Below are 10,297 nucleotides of genomic sequence, written 5' to 3'. Positions count from 1 at the left end.
CGGAGCGCAGTTCTTCACAAAGTTGGATCTCAGGAGCGCGTACAATCTGGTGCGCATTAGGGAGGGGGATGAATGGAAAACGGCATTTAGCACCACCTCGGGTCATTACGAGTATCTCGTCATGCCATACGGGCTAATGAATGCTCCTTCAGTCTTCCAATCCTTTGTTGACGAGATTTTCCGGGACATGCATGGGCAGGGTGTGGTAGTGTACATCGACGACATCCTAGTGTACTCTTCTACACGAGCCGAGCATGTAGCCCTGGTGCGCCGAGTGTTGAGAAGACTGTTGGAGCATGACTTGTATGTCAAGGCAGAGAAATGCCTGTTCTTCCAGGAGTCCGTCTCCTTTTTGGGTTATCGGTTGTCCGCGTCTGGTGTGGAGATAGAGGTAGACCGTGTGTCGGCCGTGCGTAATTGGCAAACTCCAACCACTGTAAAAGAGGTGCAGCAGTTCTTGGGTTTTGCTAATTACTACCGGAGGTTTATTCGGGGCTTTGGACAGGTTGCAGCGCCCATTACGTCCCTGTTAAAGGGGGGTCCGGTTCGTCTGCAGTGGTCAGCTGAGGCGGACAGGGCATTTGTCAAACTGAAGAACCTGTTCACCACGGCCCCGGTGCTGGCGCATCCGGATCCCTCTTTACCATTCCAAGTAGAGGTAGACGCGTCCGAGACCGGTATTGGGGCAGTCCTGTCACAACGGTCCGGCACGCCACCTAAGCTCCGCCCCTGTGCGTTCTACTCTAAGAAACTCAGCTCGGCGGAGCGCAATTATGACGTTGGGGACAGGGAGCTGTTAGCTGTAGTCCAGGCCCTAAAGGTGTGGAGGCATTGGCTTGAGGGGGCTCAACACCCTTTCCTCATTCTGACCGATCACCGTAACCTGGAGTACATCCGGGCAGCTAGGAGATAATAATAATAATAATAATAATAATATGCCATTTAGCAGACGCTTTTATCCAAAGCGACTTACAGTCATGCGTGCATACATTTTTGTGTATGGGTGGTCCCGGGGATCGAACCCACTACCTTGGCGTTACAAGCGCCGTGCTCTACCAGCTGAGCTACAGAGGACCACACACGGAGAGATTGAACCCTCGTCAGGCTAGGTGGAACATGTTCCTGACCCGGTTTGTTTTTAAGATCACATACATCCCAGGGTCCCAGAACGGTCAGGCAGACGCCCTGTCCCGGCGGTATGACACAGAGGAGAGGTCCATTGAGCCCACTTCCATACTGCCGGAGTCTTGTCTGGTGGCTCCGGTGGTATGGGAGGTCGATACGGAAATCGAGCGGGCACTGCGTGCCGACCCTACTCCCCCCGAGTGTCCTGTGGGGCGGAAGTACGTTCCGCTCGAGGTTCGTGATCGTCTTATTTATTGGGCTCATACATCACCCTCCTCTGGACATCCAGGTATTGGCCAGACAGTGCACTGCCTTAGCGTGAAATACTGGTGGCCAACGTTAGCTAAGGATGTGAGGGTTTATGTCTCCTCCTGCTCGGTGTGCGCCCAGTGTAAGGCGCCTAGACATTTGCCCAGGGGTAGGTTACATCCCCTGCCCGTTCCACAACGACCATGGTCCCACCTCTCGGTGGATTTTGTGACCGACCTACCCCCTTCCCAGGGGAATACCACCATTTTGGTCGTTGTGGATCGGTTTTCTAAGGCCTGTCGTCTCCTCCCAATGCCGGGTCTCCCTACTGCCCTACAGACCGCCGAGACCCTATTTACCCACGTGTTCCGGCACTATGGGGTCCCCGAGGATATTGTGTCTGACCGAGGTCCCCAGTTTACCTCCAGAGTCTGGGGGGCGTTCATGGAACGCTTGGGGGTCTCGGTGAGCCTTACCTCGGGGTACCACCCAGAGAGCAATGGGCAGGTTGAACGAGTCAACCAGGATGTGGGTAGGTTTTTGAGGTCCTATTGCCGGGACCGGCCGGAGGAGTGGTCCAGGTATATCCCCTGGGCCGAGATGGCCCAGAACTCTCTCCGCCACTCCTCCACCGGTTTAACACCTTTCCAGTGTGTTTTAGGGTATCAGCCGGTCCTGGCACCGTGGCACGAGAGCCAGATCGAGGCCCCTGCGGTGGACGAGTGGATTCGGCGCTCGGAGGAGACGTGGGACGCTGCCCATGTCCATCTGCAGCGGGCCATCCGTCAACAAAAGGCGAGCGCCGATCGCCACCGCAGTGAGGGACCGGTGTACGCACCGGGAGATCGAGTCTGGCTCTCGACTCGAAACCTGCCCCTCTGCCTGCCCTGCCGGAAGCTGGGTCGGCGGTTTGTGGGGCCCTTCAAAGTCCTGAGAAGATTGAACGAGGTGTGTTACAGGTTACAACTGCCTATTGAATACAAAAATATTAACCCCTCGTTCCATGTGTCTCTTCTCAGGCCGGTGGTAGCTGGCCCACTCCAAGAAGATGAGATAGGAGAGACCCCTCCGCCCCCTTTGGACATCGAGGGGTCCCGGCGTACAGGGTCCGGACCATCTTGGACTCGAGGCGCCGGATGAGTGGTCTCCAGTATCTCGTGGAGTGGGAGGGGTACGGTCCGGAGGAACGGTGCTGGGTGCCTAGGAGGGACATCCTTGATCCATCCCTCCTGACTGAGTTCCACCGTGGGCATCCCACGCGCCCGGGTCCGCGTCCTCCTGGCCGTCCTAGAGGCCGGGGTCGGCGCACGGCTGGGGCCGCGCGTCAAGGGGGGGGTACTGTCACGGTTTCGGCCGAGACTGCTCCTCCTCCTGGTTCGGGCAGGCTTCGGCGTTCGCCGTCCCCGGAGTACTAGCTGCCACCGTTGTATGTTTCGTGGTGTGATTGCTTTAGTCTGTCTGGTACACCTGTGTCTGTTTGTGTTCTGATTACGTGTCCTATAAGTTCCCTGTTTTGTATTAGTTAGATTGTGTGTTGTTGTTTGCCTGTCGTGCGGAGCTGCGTGTTTGCGCTCTGTTAGTTTTGTTTATTGTTTTACGCATGTTGCGTAATTCCCTCGCCTCCGTTTGTTTTCGAGGTCGTGTATTGTTTTTGTTGCACTTTGGACTAGTAAAGTATTTTTGGACGAATCCTCTGTGTCCTGCGCCTGACTCCTCCACCACATCCACATCGGTTCTTTTGACAGAAAGTGTTGGGATCAGGTCCAACTACATCAACGATTTAAATTGGCTGATAAGGATTTAGTTAACAGATATAATTATCTGCTCAGCTGGTCGGCCCCAGCATTGTGGCTAATTTTTCCAGTTGGCCTATGAGAACAGCTAGCAGCTAGTCATTTAAGACCAATGGTTTAAACCAATGGTCTTAGCAAATGTTCCAGAGTATGGCCCATAGACATTAAAACCACTAGTTAATAAAATATCTCGATTTGTAGCGAACTTTAAAATAATTCACCATGGGTATCGAACTTGATCAAAATGGCCGTCCCAAAATAATTGGGGGGCCGTTCTTGTGAATGTAATTTACATAGGCTTTTTAGGGCAGACCAGGGCTTTTGGCACCGCTAGGTTGCTACACAGTAGCCGACCAGCAGAGCTCCTGACTTCACGCTCCAGACCGGACACTGGGGGCATGGTATGCCCCCCATATGACTGGGGTATATGGGCACATGAAAGTAAGTACGCATCCTTCAGCCAATGTTTCATGAGCGTTCTGAATTTGTAGACTCTGAGGTGCTTGTTAAGGGAATGCACTGTTCGCATCATACAGGGCGACACTGCGTATGCACGTCATTGGTCGGAGCAGGCAGCGATTGTCCCGTATAGTGCCATCTGATGCGGCATGATGCCCTCTTGTACTGGGAGAGACAACCGTGTGTATGAATGTGGAGGAGGGACACACAACCCTCTTGAAACCCATGAACACTGTGGCACTTGGGGTTGAAACAATGTGTTTAAGTGCAAATGTTTGCATGAAGCCCGTGCCTCCTCTCCCCATCTCCGGGCTAGGTGCGTGGAGGCTGTCTCCTTCCCTGCACCGCGGCGGGACCAGCCCTCACCTCACCCTTGGCTGCGACGCAGCACCTGTGCCAGGCAGACTTGCGTTGCCCCTGGAATCCGGGCAGTCCGACCTGGAGCCAGGCCCGGTCCCTGGGGCATGATTTGGAAAGGCACACACCTGTCTATATAAGGTCCCACAGTTGACAGTGCATGTCCGAGCAAAAACCAAGCCATGAGGTCGAAGGAATTCTCTGTAGAGCTCCGAAACAGGATTGTGTCGAGGCACAAATCTGGGAAAGGGTACCAAAAAATGTCTGCAACATTGAAGGTCCCCAAGAACACAGTGGCCTCCGTCATTCTTAAATGGAAGAAGTTTGGAACCACTAAGACTTCTTAGAGCTGGCCGCCCGGCCAAACTGAGCAATCGGGGGAAAAGGGCCTTGGTCAGGGAGGTGACCAACCCGATGGTCACTGACAGAGCTCCAGAGTTCCTCTGTGGAGATGGGGAAAAAAACCTTCCAGAAGGACAACCATCTATGCAGCACTCCACCAATCAGGTCTTTATGGTAGAGTGGCCAGACGGAAGCCACTTCTCAATAAAAGGCACATGATAGCCTGCTTGGAGTTTGCCAAAAATGCACCTAAAGAACGCTCAGACAATGAGAAACAACATTCTCTGGTCTGATGAAACAAAGATTGAACTCTTTGGTTTGAATGCCAAGTGTCACGTCTGGAGGAAACCTGGCACCATCCCTACAGTGAAGCATGGTGGTGACAGCATCATGCTGTGGGGATGTTTTTCAGCGGCAGGGACTGGGAGACTAGTCAGGATCGAGGGAAAGAGGAAAGGAGCAAAGTACAGAGAGATCCTTGATGAAAATCTGCTCCAGAGTGCTCAGGACCTCAGACTGGGATGAAGGTTCACCTTCCAACAGGACAACAACCCTAAGCACACAGCCAAGACAACGCAGGAGTGGCTTCGGGACAAGTCTCTGAATGTCCTTGAGTGGCCCAACCAGAGCCCGGATTTGAACCCGATCTAACATCTCTGGAGAGACCTGAAAATAGCTTTGCAGCGACGCTCCCCATCCAACCTGACAGAGCTTGAGAGGATCTGCAGAGAAGAATGGGAGAAACTCCCCAAATACAGGTGTGCCAAGCTTGTAGCGTCATACCCAAGAAGACTCAAGTCTGTAATCGCTGCCAAAGGTGCTTCAACAAAGTACTGAGTAAAGGGTCGTAATACTTCAGGATTTTCTTTTTTTATAAATGTGCAAAAAAATATACAAACCTGTTTTTGCTTTGTCATTAAGGGGTGTTGTGTGTAGATTGATGAGGGGAAAAACAATTTAATAAATTAGAATGTCTGTAACGTAACAAAATGTGGAAAAAGCGATGGATCGGGTTCTTCAGGTGGTAGAATGTCTTGAGAGGAAAGGATCCGATCTATCGAGACCAGCTGGTCAACCGGATCCAGCCACCTACACCCCAGCCCCTGGAGGGATCCAGATATCCCGGCCACCGGCGTTTGACGGGACTGCAGCGCGATGTAAGGGATTCCTGCTCCAACTGGAGTTGTATTTCTCCAGCATCAGGCCGGAGCCCCGGGAGCGGGAGAAGGTATCCGTCCTCGTTTCCTGCCTTTATGGGAGAGCCCTGGAGTGGGCCAACGCGGTATGGAACGAGGGAGGTACCACGTTGGAGAACTACGGGGAGTCTGCTCGCCTCTTTCGGGCAATTTTTAATGGGTGAATTACTGGTTCATCTAAGGCAGGGGACGACGACCGCTAAGGACTACGCGCTGGAGTTCCGGACGCTGGCAGCGGGGTCCGGGTGGAACGAGCGGGCCCTGATAGACCATTTCCGGTGCCACCTAAGGGAGGACGTCCAACAGGAGCTAGCCTGCCGGGATGCCATGCTATCGATCTCCCAACTGGTGGACATGGCCATCTGGCTGGACAATCTGCTAGCAGCCAGAGGACGTCCTGGTAGGGATCTGCCCGTTCCCACTCCGGATGACTCTGACCCCGAGCAGATGGAGCTGGGGGGAGCCGCCGGTCGAGAGAGCGCAGGAGGACAGCGACAGTGCCACTCTGGTGGCACGAAGGGACAATCCACATCACGTCGCAGTCAACGTTCTTTTGGGTCTGGAGGCGGTAGGCAGGGTACAGTTGCGGCGCACTGTACTTTATCTATCTCCTTTCCAGATCACTTGGTAGGTTCCCAGTGTAAGGCGCTAGTCGATTCAGGCGCAGCTGGGAATTTTATGGACAGGGCATTTGCACACCGTCAAGGCATTTCATTGGTTCCCCTAACCATTCCACTCCCCATCAGAGCACTAGATGGTCGACCATTAGGGTCCGGGTTGGTTAAGGAAGTTACTGTACCAGTCACCATGATTGCGTAGGAGACACATGTTGAGCAGATCACCGTTATGATTATTGAGTCTCCTGCTTACCCTGTAGTCTTGGGTATCCCGTGGTTAGCCCTTCACAACCCCAATTTCTCATGGCCGCAGAGGGTTCTGACGGGGTGGTCGTGTGAGTGTCCGGGTAGGTGTCTAGGTGTTTCCGTTGGTGCGACCACGGTGGAAAGTCCAGACGGTACCCCCACCGTGCGCATTCCCCCCAAATACCATGATATGGCGCTCATGTTTTCCAAGACGCAAGCGACTAAATTACCACCTCATCGGGAGGGGGATTGCGCGATAAACCTTCGGGTAGACGCTGTACCTCCCAGGAGTCATGTGTATCCCCTGTCGCAGGCTGAAACGGAGGCTATGGAAATATACATCACCGAGTCCCTGCGCCAGGGGTATATACATCCCTCCACTTCACCTGCCTCCTCAAGTTTCTTCTTTGTGTAGAAGAAAGATGGCGGTTTATGCCCGTGCATTGATTATCGACCACTGAATAATGTGACTGTACGATTTAGTTATCCTCTTCCCCTCATTCCTTCAGTAATTGAGTCAATGCATGGGGCCCGTTTTTTCACCACATTAGACCTCAGGAGTGCCTACAACCTGGTGCATATTCGGGAAGGGGATGAGTGGAAAACAGCATTCAGCACAACCTCGGGGCATTATGAATACCTGGTGATGCCCTACGGTTTGATGAATGCTCCATCCGATTTCCAGTCCTTTGTGAACGAGGTGTTTCGAGACATGCTTGGTTGTGGTGTGGTGGTCTACATCGATGACATCCTGGTGTATTCCGCTACGCGCGCCGAGCATGTGTCCCTGGTTCGCAAAGTACTGGTCCGACTGCTGGAAAATGATATTTATGCCAAGGCAGAGAAGTGTGAGTTTTTCCAGCAGTCAATCTCCTTCCTCGGATATCGCATTACCACCACAGGTGTGGAGATGGATGGAGACCGCATTGCAGCCGTGCGTAATTGGCCGACTCGGTAAAGGAGGTGCAGTGCTTTCTTGGCTTTGCCAACTGCTATCGAAGGTTTATTCTGGGTTTTGGCAAGGTCGCAGCTCCCATTACCTCCTTGTTGAAGGGTGGGCCGTCCCGGCTCCGCTGGTCTGCTGAGGCTGATTTGGCATTCAGTAGATTGCGGGGTCTGTTCACCTCAGCCCCGGTACTGGCTCACCCCGATACATCACTACCGTTCGTAGTGGAGGTGGATGCCTCCGAGGTAGGGAAAGGAGCTGTCTTATCCCAACGCTCGGGCACGCCACTCAAGCTTCGCCCCTGTGCCTTATTTTCTAAGAAGCTAAGGTCCGCGGTGCAGAACTACGGCGTTGGTGATCGGGAGCTGTTGGCTGTTGTCCGAGCTTTGACGGTGTGGAGACATTGGCTCGAAGGGGCGAAACACCCTTTCCTCGTCTGGACAGACCACCGTAACCTGGAGTACATTCGGGCAGCGAGGAGGCTGAATCCTCGCCAGGCCAGGTGGGCCCTCTTCTTCACCCGGTTTGATTTCACACTCTCATACATTCCGGGTACGAAGAACGTGAAGGCAGACGCAATGTTTCGGCTGTATGACACAGAGGAGAGGTCCAGAGACAACACTCCCATACTCCCGGCTTCATGCATTGTGGCGCCGGTAGTATGGGCGATGGACGCAGGCATCTAGGATATAGCGCAGGCATTACGCACAGATCCATCTCCACTGCAGTGTCCAGCTGGGCTGCAGTACGTGCCTGCGCTTATCCGTGATCATCTGATCTACTGGGCACACACGTCACCCTCCTCTGGTCATCTAGGTATCGGTCGTACAATGCGCTGCCTGACCAAGAAGTACTGGTGGCCTACCTTGGCTAAGGACGTGAGGGTGTATGTTTCCTCATGCTCAGTGTGCGCCCAGAGTAAGGCACCTAGGCACCTCCCAGCGGGTAAGCTACAACCTTTACCAGTTCCACAACGACCATGGTTTCACCTGAGTATTGATTTTCTCACTGATCTTCCCCCCTCCCAAGGTAACCCCACGATCCTGGTCGTTGTGGACCGCTTTTCAAAGTCCTGCCGCCTCCTTCCTCTGCCCGGTCCCCTCACGCCCCTACAAACTGCGGAGGCTCTGTTTACTCACGTCTTCCGGCACTACGGGGTACCAGAGGATATAGTGTCTGACCGAGGTCCCCAGTTCACGTCTAGAGTCTGGAAGGCGTTCATGGAACGTCTGGGTGTCTCGGTCAGCCTGACCTCTGGTTTTCACCCCGAGAGCAATGGGCAGGTGGAAAGCACTGTCTTGACTGGCCGGGGTAGTGGTCGGTGTTCCTGCCATGGGCAGAATATGCTCAGAACTCTCTCCGCCACTCCTCCACTAACCTAACACCCTTCCAATGTGTTTTGGGGTACCAACCGGTCCTGGCACCGTGGCACCAGAGCCAGACCGAGGCTCTCGTGGTGGATGACTGGTTTCGGCACGCGGAGGAGACTTGGGACGCTGCCCACGTTCGCCTCAAGCGCGCCGTGCGTCGTCAGAAGGCTAACGCTGACCGCCACCGCAGGGAGGCCCCGGTGTTCGTACCGGGGGATCGGGTCTGGCTCTCGACCCGGAATCTGCCCCTCCGCCTGCCCTGCCAGAAGCTGAGCCCGCGGTTTGTTCGGCTGTTTAAAGTCCTGAGGAGAATAAACGAGGTGACATACAGGTTGTTACTCCCCCCTGATTACCGTATTAACCCCTCGTTTCATGTGTCTCTCCTCAGGCCGGTGGTAGCTGGTCCGCTCCAGGAGTCTGAAGTACGGGAGGTTCCTCCACCTCCTCTGGACATTGAGGGGGCCCCAGAGTACTCGGTCCGTTCCATCCTGGATTCGAGGCGTCGGGTTGGGGGCCTTCAGTATCTCGTGGTTCCCAAGGCGGGACATCCTCGATCCCTCCCTGTTGAGGGATTTCCACCGTCGCCATCCGACTCGCCCTGCTCCGCATCCTCCTGGCCGTGGTCGACGCACTGCTGGAGCCGCGCGTCGGGGGGGGGGTGATCGGCAGTAGCTAGCACTCCGGTGATGACTTCCGCCGAGGCTGCCCCCCCCCCCCTCCTGGTTCGGGCAGGCTTCGGCGTTCGTCGTCACCGGAGTACTAGCTACTGCCGATCCCATTCTCATCACTCCACTTGTCATGTCTTGTCAATCACACACACCTGGTGCTCATTCCCCTAATTACTATGTGTGTAAGTGTTCCCTCTGTTCCCCTTGTCTTTGTGAGTGATTTTTTTGTTGTGAGAGCGTGTAGCTCGGTTGAGCTACATTTCACTGTGTTATTTGCCAAGGTGGATGTTTTCCCTTGTACAGTTATGTTTGACGCTTGGGGCGTTTGATTTATGCAAACGGATTAAACTCTGGACTTTGGTATTTTACCTCCTGCGCCTGACTCCTTCTTTCACACCTCGTCACAAAAATAAAGGAAACACCAACATAAAGTTTCTAAATAGGGCATTGGGCCACCACGAGCCGCCAGAACAGCTTCAATTAACCTTAGCATAGATTCTACAAGTGTCTGGAATTGTATTGGAGGGATACGACACCATTCTTCCATGAGAAATACAATTATTTTGTGTTTTGTTGATGGTGGTGGAAGCGTTGTCTCGGGTACCACTCCAGAATCTCTCATAAGTGATCAATTGGGTTGAGATCTAGTGACTGACGCACACACACGCGCACACACCCTTTAAACCCCCTATGCTCCTTTGAGACCCCTTCTAGCCATGGTAAGTCACTGAGATCTCTTCTTCTAGCCATGGTAGCGAAAATAATGGGCAACTGGGCATTTTTATAAATGACCCTAAGCATGGTGGGATGTTAATTAACTCAGGAAACACACCTGTGTGGAAGCACCTGCTTTCAATATACTTTGTATCCCTCATTTCAAGTGTTACCTTTATTGTGGCAGTTACCTGTACATTTACACTGCCTGGTAA

The sequence above is a fragment of the Coregonus lavaretus genome, assembly GCF_964263955.1.
Source record: "Coregonus lavaretus genome assembly, chromosome: 4".
Lineage (NCBI taxonomy): Eukaryota > Metazoa > Chordata > Actinopteri > Salmoniformes > Salmonidae > Coregonus > Coregonus lavaretus.
Note: the sequence above shows the minus strand (reverse complement) of the source record.